The 18,248-nt window shown below is 36.1% G+C and overlaps 3 long non-coding RNA genes across 3 annotated transcripts; all 3 read right to left on the bottom strand.

The window, feature by feature from the left end:
* Positions 1–10,951: 10,951 nt before the first annotated feature.
* LOC122136912 lies at positions 10,952–11,483 on the bottom strand. Its single transcript, XR_006154398.1, has 3 exons — positions 11,394–11,483; positions 11,171–11,284; positions 10,952–11,058 (listed from the first exon to the last, which is right to left on the bottom strand). It is a non-coding gene; the product is annotated as an uncharacterized LOC122136912 (long non-coding RNA).
* Positions 11,484–12,287: 804 nt separating this feature from the next.
* Positions 12,288–14,456, bottom strand: LOC122136911. The gene is made up of 3 exons (XR_006154397.1): positions 14,409–14,456; positions 14,229–14,318; positions 12,288–12,302 (listed from the first exon to the last, which is right to left on the bottom strand). It is a non-coding gene; the product is annotated as an uncharacterized LOC122136911 (long non-coding RNA).
* A 372-nt stretch (positions 14,457–14,828) lies between these two features.
* LOC122136910 lies at positions 14,829–15,722 on the bottom strand. Its single transcript, XR_006154396.1, has 3 exons — positions 15,581–15,722; positions 15,175–15,243; positions 14,829–14,966 (listed from the first exon to the last, which is right to left on the bottom strand). It is a non-coding gene; the product is annotated as an uncharacterized LOC122136910 (long non-coding RNA).
* Between the last annotated feature and the right edge of the window lie 2,526 nt (positions 15,723–18,248).

Here is an 18,248-nt window from a genome sequence, read left to right as displayed (position 1 = left end):
TGCCTTCTATTCAAGTCTCTTGAGGTCGGGGACCACATCTTTGCCCCAGAAATACCTTCATCGAACCCCGGCACCCTCTGCAAGGGAGACAGAGAAACTGGCCGCAAGAGGACGTGTGTCTGCCCAAGAGACAAAAACTTTTGTTCTTATTTTATAGGCTATGCCGCTTTTGTTTGAAATTGTACGCTGCAGTTGTATTTTGGCAATACAAATGTAAAAATATAGTGCAGTAATAAGAAACTGTCCCGAGACTTCATGTAGGCCTAATTATTCTTAGTTTAATTTTTGGGCAATTCCAGAGCTACAGACGTGACATTTGCAGTCAAAACCTGAAATATAAATTCTCACAGAATGTATTTATTTCCAATATATTGAACCATCTCTTTATGTTTTTTCTAAATCCCAAATAGAGTCCAGACATCAGAAACTAATCCATCTATGAACGTGTTTTATAGGCTATTTTGAATTAGCAGATAAGGTCAACACATGCGTTACGACTTCACACAAAAAAAAAAGAAAAAAAAACATTTTTGGAAGACAATATATTTTGTAGACTTTCTGTGATTTACAATGGACAAACCAGAAGCAACAATATCTGCAGAATGGAGAAGGGTTGACCATTCACAAAACATAAAATATCAATTTTATTTCAATTTTCATTTTTGTTTCTCAGAGGAAAAATCAATGTTAAGGATGTGACATCTCTCTGTTACGGACCGTTCTGAAGCAGAATTTTTGCAAACATGTATAAATGCTTTAAAAAACTTTAACAGAGATGTCTAGTATCCTATTGGACGACGCGACCCTTTTAGAGGAGAAATGCAACCTTCATTTTCAATTATTTAATCAGGGAGTATTTGCTTTTGTTTTGAATTGGTTTCCTTTAAAAAGTAAACGTTTTTCTCATGAGGTAACCCAGTATTCTTTACTTCAATATCAGGACAGAATACAAGTGATCACGCGGGCGCCTCCCTGTCCTGCATGCGCGTTAATACTTTTCCTCAAACACTTAATTATGAATAGTAATAGAGCACATTTATTTTAGGTTAACACTACAGTATAGGATCCGCATTAAAACTAAATCTCACAAGGCTCTAACATCCGAGACAGCAGTTATAACCTGTAAATTGAAGGCTATTAGACATTTTAAATCTGATCTGCTGCTCCTATTCGCTGATCATTAGTTTTCCTGTCGCAGTCATAAACATGTTTTAACTTACTCTCATATTCTTATTTCTAATTAAAGGCCTTAGCATTAAAATAATAAATATACAAAGCAGTTAAGTTAAATTGTGTTCTGAAAAAAAAAGTCTTTAAACAAAGAAACTGCCATTAACCATCACTGAAAAAAAGAAATACCTCCTGTCTGAACTGTAGGAAAATGCATACCTGTCACACTTTATCTTTGATTTCGACATCTGGCAGTTTATGCCAGTCATAATTCTTCGTCTGGCAGGATCTCGTTGGCCACACATTTATTTGAATAATGTAATATGCTATGACAATCTTTTTTTTGTGTTGTTTTTTAGTTGTTTTTGACATCCTTGGTCCACCCAGGGTGTGAGAGACCAAGCAATTACTTTTCCGCACTGTGTAATTACAGCTTTCATCTCCACAGCTATCAAAAGCCACACTCAGGTCCAACATTAAAACCGATGAAGGTCCGGACCGTCAGCACTTAAAAGACAGTTTTATTTTCCGTCGTTTTGTTAGCCTTGATTTCTCTAATTCAAAGTTACTTTATTTTGTCCTTAAAATTAAACAATACATTTGCTTGGGGGAGCGAAAATTATGTTGTGGATATGTTTGACAATTGAATAAAAACTACCCTACTCGCAAAACCTTCCTTCTCTCAGGACAGATATTCAGTCCATGATGTTTTAGAAAACGTAACCTTGTAGCAGTTTTGAAACAAAGTAATCGCCGTTTTTATGCAGTAACCCCTAAATCTTCATACTTTAATACCGATCTGCCTGATTCATGTGTGTCATGATTTTTAGGCTGGAATTCTGGATTAATCCGGAAGAATCACCTCCCTGATAGTTTTTAAAGTCTTGGGGTCAGGAAGCCTAAAACAAAAACAGCACCTATGTCTCCACAACACATGTTTGCGGAGAATGAGATACATGGCATTGTGCAAGATTCTATCAAATACCAACAGATGAAAAAACAACAACTTGACAGCCTTGTTACGCATCTTGCTTATAATGCGTTCAAGGTTGGATCTTCTAACTAGGACGAATGATCTAATAAAAAACATCAAAATCAGTATTTTTTAAGAATAATTAAGAGAAATATGTGCATAGTACAGTTTATAATATATAAATATCATATCATATAGATAGATATATATATATATATGATATATACAAATTTTTTCTAATGAACAACTGTAATTACTTTAGCAAAACAAAACATGATTGATACACAAAATGTTTAAGACTTATGGAACAATTGACGATCATTCTGCCCATTGCCACCCTCTCTGTCTGGAGCATAACGCAACCATTTTTCACTGCCTAGAGTCTGCCTTGGACAACTCTTTACATTGAGGTGTATTCTGGCATGTACCTCGTACCTGACAACAATTAAGTCTACTAATTAATAAAAAAATAATAAGAAGATCTGGAGAACATTGCAGGTCTACATAATTAATATTATGTCCTTTAGTCCAGCCCAGTTAACAAAGCTAGTGTTGCATTTGCGTGCCCTTTAATGAACCAAGCAGTTAGTCTAGGCTAATCTATATAATTAGGTTTTCAGAACATAAAGTTTCTGAAGATTCGCCTTATCAGGTGAGTCAAAGCTCCTTTGAGATGGTGTTCCAGACCATCTTCATTCTCCCAGTTTAAACAATGAGTCGCCTGAGTCTGTTTGTGAAAATGTTGCTGCGAGACATTTGACCTTGTGTCCTGGATTTCTAATTTATAGTCCAACCAGAAGTGATAGGTGCTGGCACGAATCTAATAGTTCATCAATAGGTAGTTCGAGTGATTCAATAGTTACATAAGATGTTGCATTGTTAACCTAAAATGCAGTAGACCTTAAATTACCACACACTTGAAGATTCTAAATGTCAATATGATTGTCTGAGGAATTGAGCTTGATCATTTCTACCGTCTTGTACCATTCTCATATTTGTGTACCATATAAGTTTTTTTTGAAAAACTCTATTGATTTTCTCATCTTTTCCATCTGGGCAGACGGTTTAGATTTTTGGTGTGGCGTGGTGGCGATTATTGAAACCATGAATGCGTTGCCTGAGTCAAAATGTCGAGCTGGTTTGCAGTGCTGATGGTCCTGGCAGAGGAGATGTTTCACAGACAGCGTAATCTCTTCCATTATTCAACTCAATTATGTAGCCAAAAATACCTTAGAGGTGTTAGAATGGTCACGAGAGAATGAGACCTGATTAGGTTAAATACATATATACGCACAAGACCACTCTGTAGGCTAATAGTATCTCAGAATGGTTTTTGATGCTGGTCGGCGATTGTTTGGTGTCATGAAGAGAAAACCTTAAACTGACCACACACTTAAAACTCAAATTTAATTAAGCCCCAGATCTCATGTCTGTGGAATTGCCATCTGTGATATCATTACATAGCAAGTCCTGTAGCTTTCTATTATCATTTATAGTGTGATGTGACTAATTACAATATGAAAGTTATGTTAAAAACTAGTTCGAAACGATATCTTATGGTGTGCGTCTCCACGAGCTCAAAAAACTGTTTAGGATTTGAAAATCACTCAGTGTGCTCAAGTGAAAACTTAACTGTAGCTTAATTCACAAGACATATTGAATCTGCTTTTTATCCAGCCTGCATCTGTCCAACAACTTCTCAGAGCATCAAACTGCGTCCAGTGACTCTTATGCGTAAATAGCCAAGCTGCATTCTAGTCATCTGTACATTCCTGTCGGATGTATGTCTATCTTAACAGCACATGCCCTCTGTTAGTATTTAGCGCAAGTTTAAATTTCCATTTGTTCTTTTAGCCTCTGTCTGTAATTTTATTAAAAGCCTTTTAAGATGATGCGGTTTCCGTCCATTAATAGGACGACAACATGAATATATAACAAATAAATCAAAATATTAATATACAAAATTGTCGCTGCTATGGTGGGGGTTCTGCTATGTAGGATTTTTGAAAACGAAGGAAAACAAAACATTTTTCCTTACACTTAAAACTCAAATTGTAAAACATTCAGGGCCCTTATTTTAATGATCTAAGAGCCCTTGATGGTCTAAAGCCGCACGGACGCAGGTGTACTTAGAGCGAGAGTCCGAATCCACTTTTGCTAGTTTAACGAGCAGGGAAATGAAATAGCTTAATTTCTTTTAATGTGAAATACTTTAAGTAAGAATAAGGCTAGCTTGTTTAAGTCCAACCTTATTTAACTTTGGTAAAATTTCTTGATTTTAATTTGCTCCATTTCTAAATGGAATGACAACAATTTATCATTTTTTGTTCAGATTCAACATTGTGGTACAGGCCTACAGTGCATCTCACTGTAATATCTTTCAGCAGTGCGACCTCTTTAAGTTAGCTAGCTTCTTATTGCTTTTTGAAAAGAGATTGAATAACAAAACTAAAACATAACCTTCTCCCAATAAACAGCTTATACTAGTTACTGGGGGGCAGGTACGTATAGTCAGTTTTGCTCAGTTTTGACCCCAGTGAATTTAATATGCAAAGTTATTATATATAGATCCTTTTTTTTTATTTTATGTAAGTTAAAAAGAAAGTTTGCGAGCTTTTTTTTTTCGTTAAAACGGAAGCTTGTTTTTTTAAGTAACCACCCAAGCGGCCAGTAGGCCAGGCACAGTGAGTTGATCCATATCCTGATGTTGTGATGCATTTTGCCTCTTTCTCAATAGCATCACAAACTTTGCCTAAAATAAACTCTATAGATATAAAACATCTACGAGTATATACGACACATATTACAGCGAACATGCCGAGGCTACGGTAGTGATTCGCTTGTATTTTTTTCAGTGGCAACATACGTAAACTGCACTCGTTCATTTTTTTGCTCATAAAGGTAACAGTATATAACATTACTTGGGAACTGTAAAGCGCTGCCTCTACTTTTATTTGTGTGGCTAAAAGCATCAACAAAACATGTGTGCACTTTATAAATCAAAGAAAAACAAACTGATGCGCTTGCCGGTAATCTCGTCTCGCGTCTTGACGCAGGAGTGCTTCAGCAAAAAAGAGCTGGAACTACTTTTGCCACTCACTAGATATGATAAGATACTGGATATCAACATGCCAGACCAGTATGTGGTGCTGTAATTCTGCCACAGAGATGCACTAAAAATGGAGAAGACGACTTGGACTATGCACGTAAATCTTGCGCGCGGTATTCACACAAACATGGAATGATACATTTATTAATCAATGTTAATGTTAGTTAATAAAAAGACAATTGCTCAGTGTATGTTCATGTTTCTGTTGCTGTTACGTGACGTAGCGGTGTCTGACTAGGCGCGAGACGTGGACTGATGACATCATCGTTTCAGAGAATATGTACGGATTCGCTGTCCACACGAAAAACGCAAGGGTGTTTCAAATTTATCCACTCTGGGACCCGGTTTCAAAAAATATCGGTTTCACTCTCCCAAAACGCCAGATACTTGTGGAAGAAATGCCTATACGATACAAATGAAACAAAGAAAATGAATGCTGATGTAAACTGCCATCCGATCAATGAATCAGCTGACCAATACAATGACAACTGTACCACGAGCACAAAGGACCCTAGAGATGGCCCTAGGAAAGTTTGCACTTGTCCCGGAACTTGCAGAGCAATAATTTGCGAACATGAAGAAGAACATTTATTTTGCTGAATACCCTCACACCCTCTGAGCACATCTTTATGATGCGGAACATACTGCACCACTACAACACAAAAAATACAATAATGTAACCGAAGCCAGTATCCAGAAAAGGGCAGTTAATAATGGGTAAATTCACAAAGTTCACAAAGGGCAGATAATAATGGGTAAATTAATTTGTCTTCGTTTTTACTTTTGCTTTATTGTTTAACGTTACATGTTTATCAATTTTATTCCTTACATTTATTTGGCAGTAAATTCAGGTAATTTAAGTTTTTATTTTTCTTCAAAGTTTCTTGCTTTCCACTATCTCCTTTTTCACATCATGTTATTACTTTCACTTGGTACACTACTTTACAGTTCAAGTTATATCAGGTTTATTGCCACACTAATATGAATCACCATCTCAGGTTGTCATAGCCCAACTAACATAGTTCTTTTTAAATGTGCACATAAGTATCCATTTCCCCTATTTTATTGTTCTAATATTTTATTGTTTGACATTTTTGTTTCAGGCCAAATTTTGCACAGGTGCAGATTACCATGCCATTGCTGCGGTAGACTTCCACTGCCCCTACTGTTCACAGACTGTTATAAGAAGAGTGGACATAGAAAGGAATTTAGGGCTAGTTTTACTTGCAGCTTGTGCCAGCGCAAACCGTCTTTTGGGGTTAAAATAGTACTGTCAGGTTTTACCAAAGACGTGCAGAGTTTTTGAATTAGTTGAGTACGAATTAGCACTGAAAAGGCGTGGACAGTTATTTTTGTGCCTGACCTTATTGAATATGCATTTCTAGAAGTTTCCATTTCAAATGCAAATTTAAGGGAGGAGAGTATTCAAATGAATCACGCAATGAGATTTAGGAGGTTTGTTCAAGTGAATTTAGTGGTGTTTTTTAACATTAACATTTAACGTTTGTGCTCATCAAATAACTTTTCGCACTTGAAATGGCTGCAATTTGTTGCTAGGAGGAGGCACCGCAGAGATGAGAGAGTCTGCGGTGAGGATTTTTCCCACAAATAATTTATTTGGAATGCAAGAAGAATACCAAAAATTGTTTGCCAAAACATGTTTTTTTCAATTTGCTTTAGGAAAAAAAAGATGACTTGGAATCCTCAACTAGGAGTCACGCAATCTTCTAGCATTTTTTGGCCTCCAGTTCTTTTCAACGTACTATGGTTTGTTTATTCTTTATTCACGACTGCTCTAATTTTCGCTGTGCTTAGTATATTGCATTGGTTGATACGGAAATGAGATGTTGTGTTTGAGTTCTTTAATTTGCGCGTTTTTAAGTAATCCGCAGAAATTTCCATGCCCATTGGTGCTCTTTTGGAATTGCGCTATTGTGCTAGATTGGCCTGTTTAGTAAAACTGGCCCTTGGTCTTTGTTTACAATCAACTGACCTCACACTCTATGGAGCCTGTCCTGCCTCATGCCACCCCATCAGCAGAATCTGGACTATCCCAAGACCACTTGTATGCATGGCAACCGGTGCAGAATGCTGCAGAGGTTTATGGGAAGTCCTCAGGTCTCCTCTGCAATCTTAGTCTCCTCAAGAAGAATCATGCAGATTTGTCTCACAACATGTCTTACAACTCACGCCTGTCATCTGCAGAGTGTTACTGTCAGTGAGACAAATGGCATATTTGGCATGCAAAAAACTGGACATGGGTTTTCTGTGCCAGCCCGTGTCTAGAGAAAAACACGTGGGAAATACACCAAGTTAGATGTGAGCTAGAGGAATGTGTGCATTGTCAGTTGTTGGCTCAGTGGAGTGGATAAAGTTGCAATTTGTGCTCTCACGTTCACTGTGTAGACTACTGTAGAGAGACAGCTTCATTTGACACTAGAGAAACATGGGTTACAACGGCTCGGCTCTATCCATCTTATTCATTTTGTTTTTATTAATTAAAATTTTTTTTTTGCCATTGTACTATAAGATAATACTATAATACTGTAAGATAATAAACCACAAACTATGATCATTTTAATTTTTATTTGTGTTAAATGCAGGTAAATCATATCCTTATTAGTTTTTTAATAAAAGTTCAAAGTTTAATTTGTACCGACTCAGTGTTTACAAAGCCAGCATGCAATGTCAAATGCCCTTTACTAAAAAGGTAGAATAATATCGGACGATTTTAAAGTTGGAGGAGAAAATTGAGGTGGAGTTTTTTTAACCAAACTACAAAGACCTACAAAGACCGCGCATGACCTTTCCAACAGGATTGCGTAATGTCTTCTTCTTTCCAAGATCACGCAATGAAGATGCATAGGCACATTGCAAAGTTAATGCTTGCCCAGAATTTGTGGTTAAAAAGTCTATAACTATATATTTTTTTAAAGAAAATTATAGATTGTTTTGCTAGATAAGACCTTTATTCCTCGGCTGGGATCGTGTAGAGCCCTTTGAAGCTTCATTGAAACTTCATTGTCCACTGTATGAAGAAAAATCCTGGAATGTTTTACTCAAAAAAACTTAATTTCTTTGTGACTGAAGAAAGAAAGACATGAACATTTTGGATGACATACGAGTGAGTAACTTGTCAGGAACTTTTTTCATTTGTGTTTGTATAAATTTACTGTTTTTTTGTGTGGGTATGTCTTTATTTTAAGTTATGGTTTGTTTTGTTATGTTGAAATGTATGATATGGGGATGGGGATGATTTTTGTTTGTGTTTTTGGTGTTTTTTTGTATTGAGGTATTTTAATTTAAGGTATGAATAATTCTATATTATAAATTAAATTAATTTTCATAAAGTACAGGCTATACCCAGACATTAAGGGGAGTTGGAGTCCATGAGAGTGGACTTGACTATCACCTACTGACTGTCGTATATTCTCTATTTTATTTTACTATTAAGTTCTTGTTTGTTATTTTCCAGTTACCTGTGTAAGTTTTGTAGTCTTTTGTTATTTTATTATTTATTGCTTTACGTATCAGAGTTACCAATTTGTCTTGAAACAGAGTCCTCACAGAAGACCTTATTTTATATATTTGGTTAAATATAAGCTTTGTGCAACACTTTTGAAGACCTTATTTTATATATTTGGTTAAATATAAGCTTTGTGTAACACTTTTTGCAATGTATTTTTCTCTAATTGTGATCACAGGCAAAAACTGCATCAGAGAAGAGGACTTTTCTGCTCCCTCATATTCTGCTGGGACAACTTTGCAAGTATATGCAAAAGATCTCCAGAAATCTGTTGACCCCTGCCCACTGCTGAAAAGAAAAATTGACAGTATGCCTATTAAAAATAAACAAACATATTGTTATAAATTTGTTTTTACTGTACTTTGTATAAGTGGTTGTAAAAAAAATTTTTTTCTTCTGCATTTTAGTTCTGTTCTTGGAAAAGTTTTGTTAAAATTTTATTTTTTGTTAACTTAGGGTCTTTGGACCTTGCATTTAACTATGTAATACAGTTCATTGTTAATAACTTTGATTCATATCTATTGTAGCATAACTACAATTGTTTTAAAATATATTGCATGAACCAATGGCCGTGCAGTTACACTGCGTGACTGAAAAGGCTTCAGTTCAGGAGAAAAAAGGACTTTTTCCCATAGCATTTAGCAAGACGCAGTACTCGTTCCTGTATCTCAGGGAACCAAGGTAACATCTGTGACGGAGTACGTTTTGGGTTAATCAATCGAAAGTTCAGGGTTTAGCTGATGGTAAGTTAACCGTGCTTTCTGGAAATACACCCCTGGGGCCACCTAACTGATGGTTGTGCAATCATTTTTCTTTTTCTTTTTTCCCCATTAAATCTTTAATACTTGAGAAAAAGAATTATATTGTTTGTTTGATGCTAATTATATAAGTCATATAAGATAGGTATTTTTATTATAAAATACATTATAGAAAATGCAGATCCATGATGTGTGAGATGATAATAAAATATAATAAACATAATATAATAAAATAAACATTACCTTTTCATAAGTGTTTTTATAATTTATACAGATAACTAATATATATATAATATATAATAATATAATATATATATGCCAATAAAAATTATATTATAATAAATAATAATAACCATATTAGTCACCAGCCAAACCATATATATATATATATATATATATATAAACTTTATTGTAATAATATATCATAATCTCTCACATCCACTGGAGTCTCGTCAGTAGAGCATGCAGCTCTGAAGTAAGCTAACACTGAAACATAACCTACTCCGGAGCAGTTACCTCCGTTTTTGGAACCGAAAGTTGCGTTTATCTGCTTACTTACTCTTAAACATACCCAGGTATGTCACATAATTTCTGGAACACCCCCAGGTGTGTAAACACAGTAAATTCCCCAGTGTTAAATCAACATCGCTCTGTGTACATATGAGAACCACCAGCAGGGTGTTAAAAGTAACACCGAAGCAGTGTTAGAGTTAATTAGGTACTTAAGTGGTTAATTAAGTGATGATTGTTTGATTATTTGAAGAAACCTGATGATAACAAGCAGAATCATTGAATGAAAATGAAACAAGAACTACAACCAAAAGGTGGGACTCTCAAGTCACAAGCAAGTCTGGTTAGTAATGATTGAAGCTGGTTTGTGGAGTTGTTTAATCCTCCTCCGCTAAGATTTAATGTCTTTTATTTCAGTTGATTTCATATAAGCCTGTGATTGGAACTCCGTTTGTAGTTGTCGTGTTTCTCTTTTTTTTTCTGTTGTTGTTGTTTCTCTTCAGTTATTCTGCTTGTTAACAGCAGGTGTTCATCACTAATGCTCAATCATCACTTAATTAAAAACTTAATTATCTTATTAACTTCAACACCGCTTCAGTGTTACTTTTAACACTCTGTAGTTTGGACCCATATAGACACCCAGCAGCGTTAATTTGACAACGGGGATTTTGTTGTGCACATTTCATACAGTTTGTCTCGGCCATGCATTGATTTGAACAGTGTGTTTGTTTTTATGCAGGTGCCTTTAATACATTGCAGGAGATGCAGACCCACTTCTCAAATCTCAAAATGCTTTTATGATGCACAATGAATTTAAACACAAAATGAGGGTTTTAAGAGATTAGATATCAGGGTTAAAAGATCTGGCATCTGTCAAATCTTCTCAGATGTATTAAGCAAAGTGAGAAGAATGGACCCCCTGGTCAAATTTCTGCGGAATGTCATTCACATCCACAATGGTGATGAGTACCGTAGTCTCAGCTGTCTTCCTGGCATCATTCTGCTGAGCTGCCTGTTTTTACAAGGAATGACTGTTTAGAGAATATATAGAAACAAAGTACTGAATTCTCTTTCTTAAGATCAGCCTAATGGTTTTCATGAATGTCTTCAGAAACTTCTGATACCTGTATGAAAACAGAAATCTGCTCTGTTTCCTCTCTGTCTAGCGCCTTCGTCACAGAGATGACTCCACTGTTTTACATCAATTTCAAAGTTGTTCTGGTATTTATTTGGAATGACTGGAACAAAAAACGTCAATATATGCTTTTTTTTATTATCAGAAACTTCATTCAGATTATTTATTATTTAGATTAGGACATGTATCATGTAATCATCTGTTAAGGGTACCTGTCGTTATGCTGTAAACTACAGACGTGTTGATGCCCTTGTCGCCATCTTGAGCTTTTATGGCCTCAGGAGTAATGTCTGAGAAGTGTCCTACCTGTGCATGGACAGAAAAGAGGGTTTTATTTGTGTGCTTACACATGCATTTAAAGCATCGACGTTGTCCTCCGATGTCATTTAAAATATATATATATGTATATGTTTTTTTTTTTTAATGTAATTTACCTGATTTTCCTCAATGGATGCATTGTAGAGACAGTGGTCAAAATAAGGGTTTAGGTTGTCCTCATCTTAACTGCTATTGCAACTATCATTGTGTCACTGAGTGCTCCTACATCCTGCAAGAAAAAAAAATAAATCTCACTTAAAAAAATGTTGGGTTAAAAATAACCCCAATAAGTAACCAAACTACTGGATTAGTAAAGCACCTTCCCATCTGTGATTTATTTTAACCCAATAGTTGGATTAATCTTTACCCAACCACTAAATTTACTATTTTAATCTCTTAATGACATTTCATTTATTTTGTTATACATCTAGTCTTGACTTACTATCACCCTTAAAAATTATTTTTCCATCCAAAAATCTAAATCCTGTCATCATGACAGCTGTTCCTGGTCCTTAAACACTTGTATGGTAAAAAGCAGCTTGGACATTCTGCTAAACATCTCTTTTTGTGTCCCCCGAACAAGTACGTGATGACAGAGTTTTCAGTTTCGGTAGAGCTATGGTTTATAGACTAGAGCAGTACTTTGACGTTTAGTAATCAAAGTGAAATGGATGTAGGAGTTCGTCTTTACTCTAGCTTTCACGATGAATTTGTAATGTTGAACGTTGTTGTAGTTCAGAGGTTTAGTCAACTTGATGTTACATTCATTCATTGGCCCATCATAACTCATCTGGTACTGGAGGCTGTAAACAGAGTAGAAGTGATGTATTAAAATGGGGACATACTGTACATAAATTCATGAATGTACACAATATTATTTAATTTCCTTTCATTTCTTAAAAAAAATATTTGCATGCATCAATTCTGCACAGCAGAACAAACACAGTTACAGCAATCAAAGAAATTCTAATGTTTTAAAGGGGTCATATGATGTTGCTAAAAAGAACATTATTTTGTTTATTTGGTGTAATGAAATGTGTTTATGCAGTTTAAGGTTCAAAAAAAAAATACACATTATTTTCCACATACTGTACATTATTGTTTCTCCTCTATGCCCAGCCTTTCTGAAACTCGTCGATTTTTACAAAGCTCATAGTTCTGAAAAGCGAGGTGTGCTCTGATTGGCCAGCTATTCAGTGCGTTGTGATTGGCCGAATGCCTCAAGCATGTGACGGAAATGTTACGCCTCTTAACATATTGTGATGCCTTGTCTGGCTGGAGCGACGAGACATAAACATAAACCCATAATAATCATGATATAAACATGATTTCTAGTCGTGTTTTTTTTTTTTGGAAGGCAAGAACAAAGTAGTTTTGCTTTTTCTCAACGAAACAGCGTCACACACCGCGGCCCTTGAGTGAGCCGCAGCCGGGGCCTAGAGTGAGCCACGTCCGGCTTGAGTGAGCAGAGGCACAAGGCTACTGGGAGTGAAGGGGACAAGGCTACTGGGAGTGAAGGGGAGGGCGGCTTGAGAATGGTGCATGTGACGACCCCGGGCTTCATCCATGGTAAAAGTCGATTCGACAAGCCACAGTGCAAAGTTGATGGATTTCCTCAGCAACCAGCACGGATCAGCCCCAGGCATGACAAAGCAGGTATTGTCCTCTTTTGGAAGGCCAAACAAAGTAGTTTCACTTTCACAATGAAACACACAGTGTCTATACGACATGGCGGTGGCGCCAACAACAATACTACAATGTGAATAAAAGGTACACCTTCTTTCTTTGCGTGAACATCTGGGCGGCATTATGCAAATCTTCCCATATACTGACGTAGAGATGTGGGGGTGTGTTAGAACGAGTTGTTTCAGGGGGGCGTGGACGAGTGTTAACTTTTATAAAAAATATCTCTTTGGATTTGAGACTTTAGTCTTTGCAACTTTACAGATCTTCTTTATTCACCAAGAGCTTGTAACACTCTAAAGAGAAAGGAAAATTTGAATTTGCATCATATGTCCCCTTTAAAGTCAAGGGTCAAAAGCAATTGATTTTGGCTGAAGTCAGTTGTAGTTCTTGTATTTCTGCTCGCCTCATCTCTCTTTTTTCTGTTTCTCTTTCTTTCAGTGATTCAGTTTTTGTTAACAGCAGGCGTTCTTCATTAATGATTAATCATCACCCAATTAATCAACTAATGATCTCAATAACTTTAACACTGCTTCAGTGTTACTTTTTAACACTGAGTGTGGACTCATATAAACACCGAGCAGTGTTAATTTAACACTGAGGATTTTGCTAGAAAACATGAAATTAGATATATTCAATTTTTTATTGGTATTAAATCTGGTCTGATGGTTTAAAAGTTGTATGGGAGAGTGATCAGAATATGAGATCATAGTAACAGGATAAGGATTGGGACATAAAAGTGCAATGGTATTTATTTATTTATTATTATCATTATGATTATGATCATTTTATTTTTTACTGTGTGTGTGCGTGTGTGAAATAAACTTTAGGTTTTTGTTAATAATCAAAGTGCAGAGTTCCCAAGTCAAGAGCCCCATAGCTTCTGTAAAATACAACACAACAGTTGGGCTTGGGACACTGTCAGATCAAATGTAGGATGCTGTTTCACTCATTTAGTGCATGTAGGGCTTTCGCATTCACCATTAATGCAGTTTTGCGGAAGCCTATTGCGTATATCAAATGTGTAAGAATCATTCATGACTTACCAGAATAGAATATAGAGTTTTTTTGTTTAGTGCAGCTACATCATTATCAGTAGCTGACACAGTGAGCACAGTTGAACCCACAGCAATCCTCTGGAATGAAAGAATGAAAGACAGGTTTACTAAGAGGTGTGAGGGCCCTCAGTGACCAAACACACTATAAAGGTGTGAGATTACACACACCTCCCACACTGTGATGCCGTATGATTTGGTCTGGAAGACTGGAGGGTTTGTCATTTATATCCATAACAATAAGTGTCCGGATGTTTTTTGCCTGAAATGGAAAATCAAGAATTTAGTTTATAGTAATCTTTTTTTCTCTCTCTCTATAATACATTGTCTTATTTAATGATTTTATGATGTTATTGTTTAAATAAACATACCCCTCCTACGCAGGTGATTGAATAATAAAAAGCATCTGCATACTAGAAGACAAAGCATACAAACAGACAGACATATATGATAAAATAAAATGCAATACAATCCCCTATCTATCTATCTATCTATCTATCTATCTATCTATCTATCTATCTATCTATCTATAGGCATTGGGTCAGTGAGGATGGAACAAACCATCATTATTTCGTCAGCATCCAGGTGGTTTGATGATACGTACAGTAGCGGTTGAGCTTCCAGCAGTGTAAACCAGCTCCAAATATTTTATAGCAACGGCACTGAGATATGGCTCCAGAACTAGACGATCATCCGGGCTGATATTAGTGATAGTCTCTAGAACTCCTCCTGTAAGGCAGATAAAATACATATTCTAACACACAATCTAAAACAAACATACCAGATAATGCCAGTGCTGTTTTTCCAATACTCTTGTGATGCTCTTTAAAAACCAGATCATTTATCTTAATATTAACAAATCAAAATTAATAAAAACTTTTTTATATATTAAAAATTATAATAAAACATTATATTATTTTGTGTGGGCATATCTCACCTCCATATCCCTAATCGACCCTGCCTAGATTTCTACTGCTACCATGTACACAGTCTATCTGTGTAGAACCTTAAAACAACAAGTAATTGGTTTAAGAACTCAATTCAGTAGCACACACTACATCAATATATGCAATATATTGAAAATTAAGACAAATTAAACATTTATTTTAAAAATTGGTCCGAAATACTGAAATTTTGCTCGAATGCTAGTGGCATGACTTTGCTCCCAATCTCAGATCTTTACTTCAATTGTTTGTTGCCTCAGCAGCATAGTTACTTGAACTTGACATAATCAAAAGTAAAACTAAACCACAAGAGCATTTTAAGACTTTTGTCCTGTAAATAATTATTTTAATCATAGATAGATAGATAGATAGATTTGACTTTAAATAAATTGGACTTACCAACAGCACCCCTTAAACTGTCAACATGCAGACAAGCTAAAAAATAATTAACATAGTGAATAAGGCCATCTTTTTCCACAATTCACTGTCAGTGATGCTTGGATTGTGAAGTCCGGCAGTGAAGAGAATGACTATACCTTATATACATATCTCTCTCTGAGCTGTTATTTATTGTATGCCATTAACCTTTATGGCCTCTGCTGTAAGCAGGTATCAAAGGTCGCAAATTCAAGTCAAGTCACCTTTATTTATACAGCACTTTGAACAATACAGATTGTGTCAAAGCAACTTTACAGTATCGAATGGGAAAAAAGTGTCAATAATGAAAAATGACAGGATTAAACACTCAATTTTCAGTTAAATGTCAGTTTATCTTTAAATTCAGTGATGTCATCATCCAGCTCAGTTCAGTTTTAAATAGTATCTGTGCAATCAAGTCGACGATATCGCTGGAAATTAAGTGTCCCCAACTAAGCAATCCAGAGGCGACAGCGGGAAGGAACCAAAACTCCATCGGTGACAGAATGGTTCATAAAATCATTACTGCTGTGATGTTGGGAAAATGTCAACACCTTTTGATGCTTTATTTTTTTGTAAATTTAGCCACTGTATTGAATAAATACCTGGGGTTATGTTTTGTTTTTTCTTCTAAAATAGATGAAAAGTAATCAGATCTAGCAGGTTTTAATGCTTTTCTGTAGGATAGGTTACTTTCCTTCCAAGCAATACGAAATACCTCTAGTTTTGTTTTCCTCCAGCTGCGCTCCATTTTCCGGGCTGCTCTCTTTAAGGTGCGAGTGTGCTCATTATACCACGGTGTCAGACTGTTTTCCTTAATCTTCTTTAAGCGTAAACGAACAACTGTATTTAGAATGCTAGAAAAGAAAGAGTCCATAGTTTCTGTTACATCATCAAGTTGTTCTGAGGTTTTGGATATGCTAAGGAATTGGGATAAATCAGGAAGATTACTTACAAAGCAGTCTTTTGTGGTAGAAGTGATGGTTCTACCATACTTGTAACAAGGAGTACAATTTACAGTTTTAGCTATATGAAGTTTACACAAGACTATATAATGATCTGAGATATAATCACTTTGCTGCAGAATTTCAACACTCCACATAGTTATTTATTATTTTTTAATTTCATTTATATATTTTATTGGTTTGGTTTAAAATGTAATGTTCAATGGATACTTTTGTTCGTCTTTGGAACGCAGTTAAAGGGAGGGCTTGTGACGTGTCCCATAGACTTCCAAGTAAGTTACACTGTCAAGGTCCAGAAAAGTATGAAAGACATCGTCAGAATAGTCCATCTGCCATCAGTGGTTCAACCTTAACCACTGGGGAAGTCGTGGCCTAGTGGTTAGAGAGTTTGACTCCTAACCCTAAGGTTGTGGGTTCGAGTCTCTGGCCAGCAACACCACGACTGAGGTGCCCTTGAGCAAGGCACCGAACCCCCAACTGCTCCCCGGGCGTTGCAGCATAAATGGCTGCCCACTGCTCCGGGTGTGTGTTCACGGTGTGTGTGTTCACTGCTGTGTGTGTGCCCTTTGGATGAGTTAAATGCAGAGCACAAATTGAGTCACCATACTTGGCTGTATGTCATGTTTTTTTTTCCCTTTGTAATGTTATGAAGTGACGAGAAATATTTTTTGTAAGCGAAGAAAAACAAAAATAATAATCTTTTTTCAACAATTCCTTTGTCAACAGTGCAAGTGCAAGTTACTTTACAGTCTATGGGACAGTCACAAGCCTCCCGGTTTTCATCCAAAATATCTTAAATTGTGTAACGAAGAGGAACGTTTGGAACGACATTAATAAGTGATTAATGACAAAATTTTGGGGTGGAGCATCCCTTTAATATCAATTCCAAGTGACAGTATTAAATCTAAAGTATGATTTCGACAATGAGTAGGTCCTAAGACGTGTTGTCTAAACCCCAATAGAGTTCAGAAATGTCTATGAATGCTGATCCTAATGCTTTTTTATTATCAACGTGGATATTAAAAATCACCAACAATTAAAACTTTATCTGCAGCCAGCACTAAACTCGGATAGAAAATCAGAAAAAAATTCTTTAATAAAGTCTGTATGGTGCCCTGGTGGCCTGTATACAGTAGCCAGTACAAACCTCGCCCTCTGAGAAATACTGAAAATATTGCTATAAATTGTAGCTACACCTCCCCCTTTACCTTTTGGAATTAAATTGTTACTCATAAACTTAATGGAGGTTTTTTTTTTGTTTTTTTTTTGTATTTTTTTTCTAGTTCAGGGAACAGACACAGTCTCTATAGTGTGATATCTAGGTGAAAGAGTCTCTATGTGCTGAGAATTAACCGACTTCTGGCTACCAGACGGTCGGTTTAGCCAGTCTGTCTGCTTCCTGACCTGGGCCCCAGTTAGTCAAGTGCAAACTCTAAGACTATGTGCCAAATTTCTAGAAAGAAGAGTGGCACCACCCCAAGGAGGGATGAAGACCATCTCTTGAAGACCAAAGGTGTGCCATAGAGGCTAATAATTCAAGATTGACCACATATGGGACGGAGTGACTGGAAAGGGTTTCATGTGATGAGTTTATTTGAGGACATGTGACAATTTGAACCTTTGTAATTGAACTTTACTTAATCTTATTCAGTTATCATGCAACAGTTTCAATCATTTATGTCTAT

The sequence above is a fragment of the Cyprinus carpio genome, chromosome B3, assembly GCF_018340385.1.
Source record: "Cyprinus carpio isolate SPL01 chromosome B3, ASM1834038v1, whole genome shotgun sequence".
NCBI lineage: Eukaryota > Metazoa > Chordata > Actinopteri > Cypriniformes > Cyprinidae > Cyprinus > Cyprinus carpio.
The sequence above is the reverse complement of the archived record's forward strand: the minus strand, read 5'-3'. Positions and strand labels throughout refer to the sequence as shown.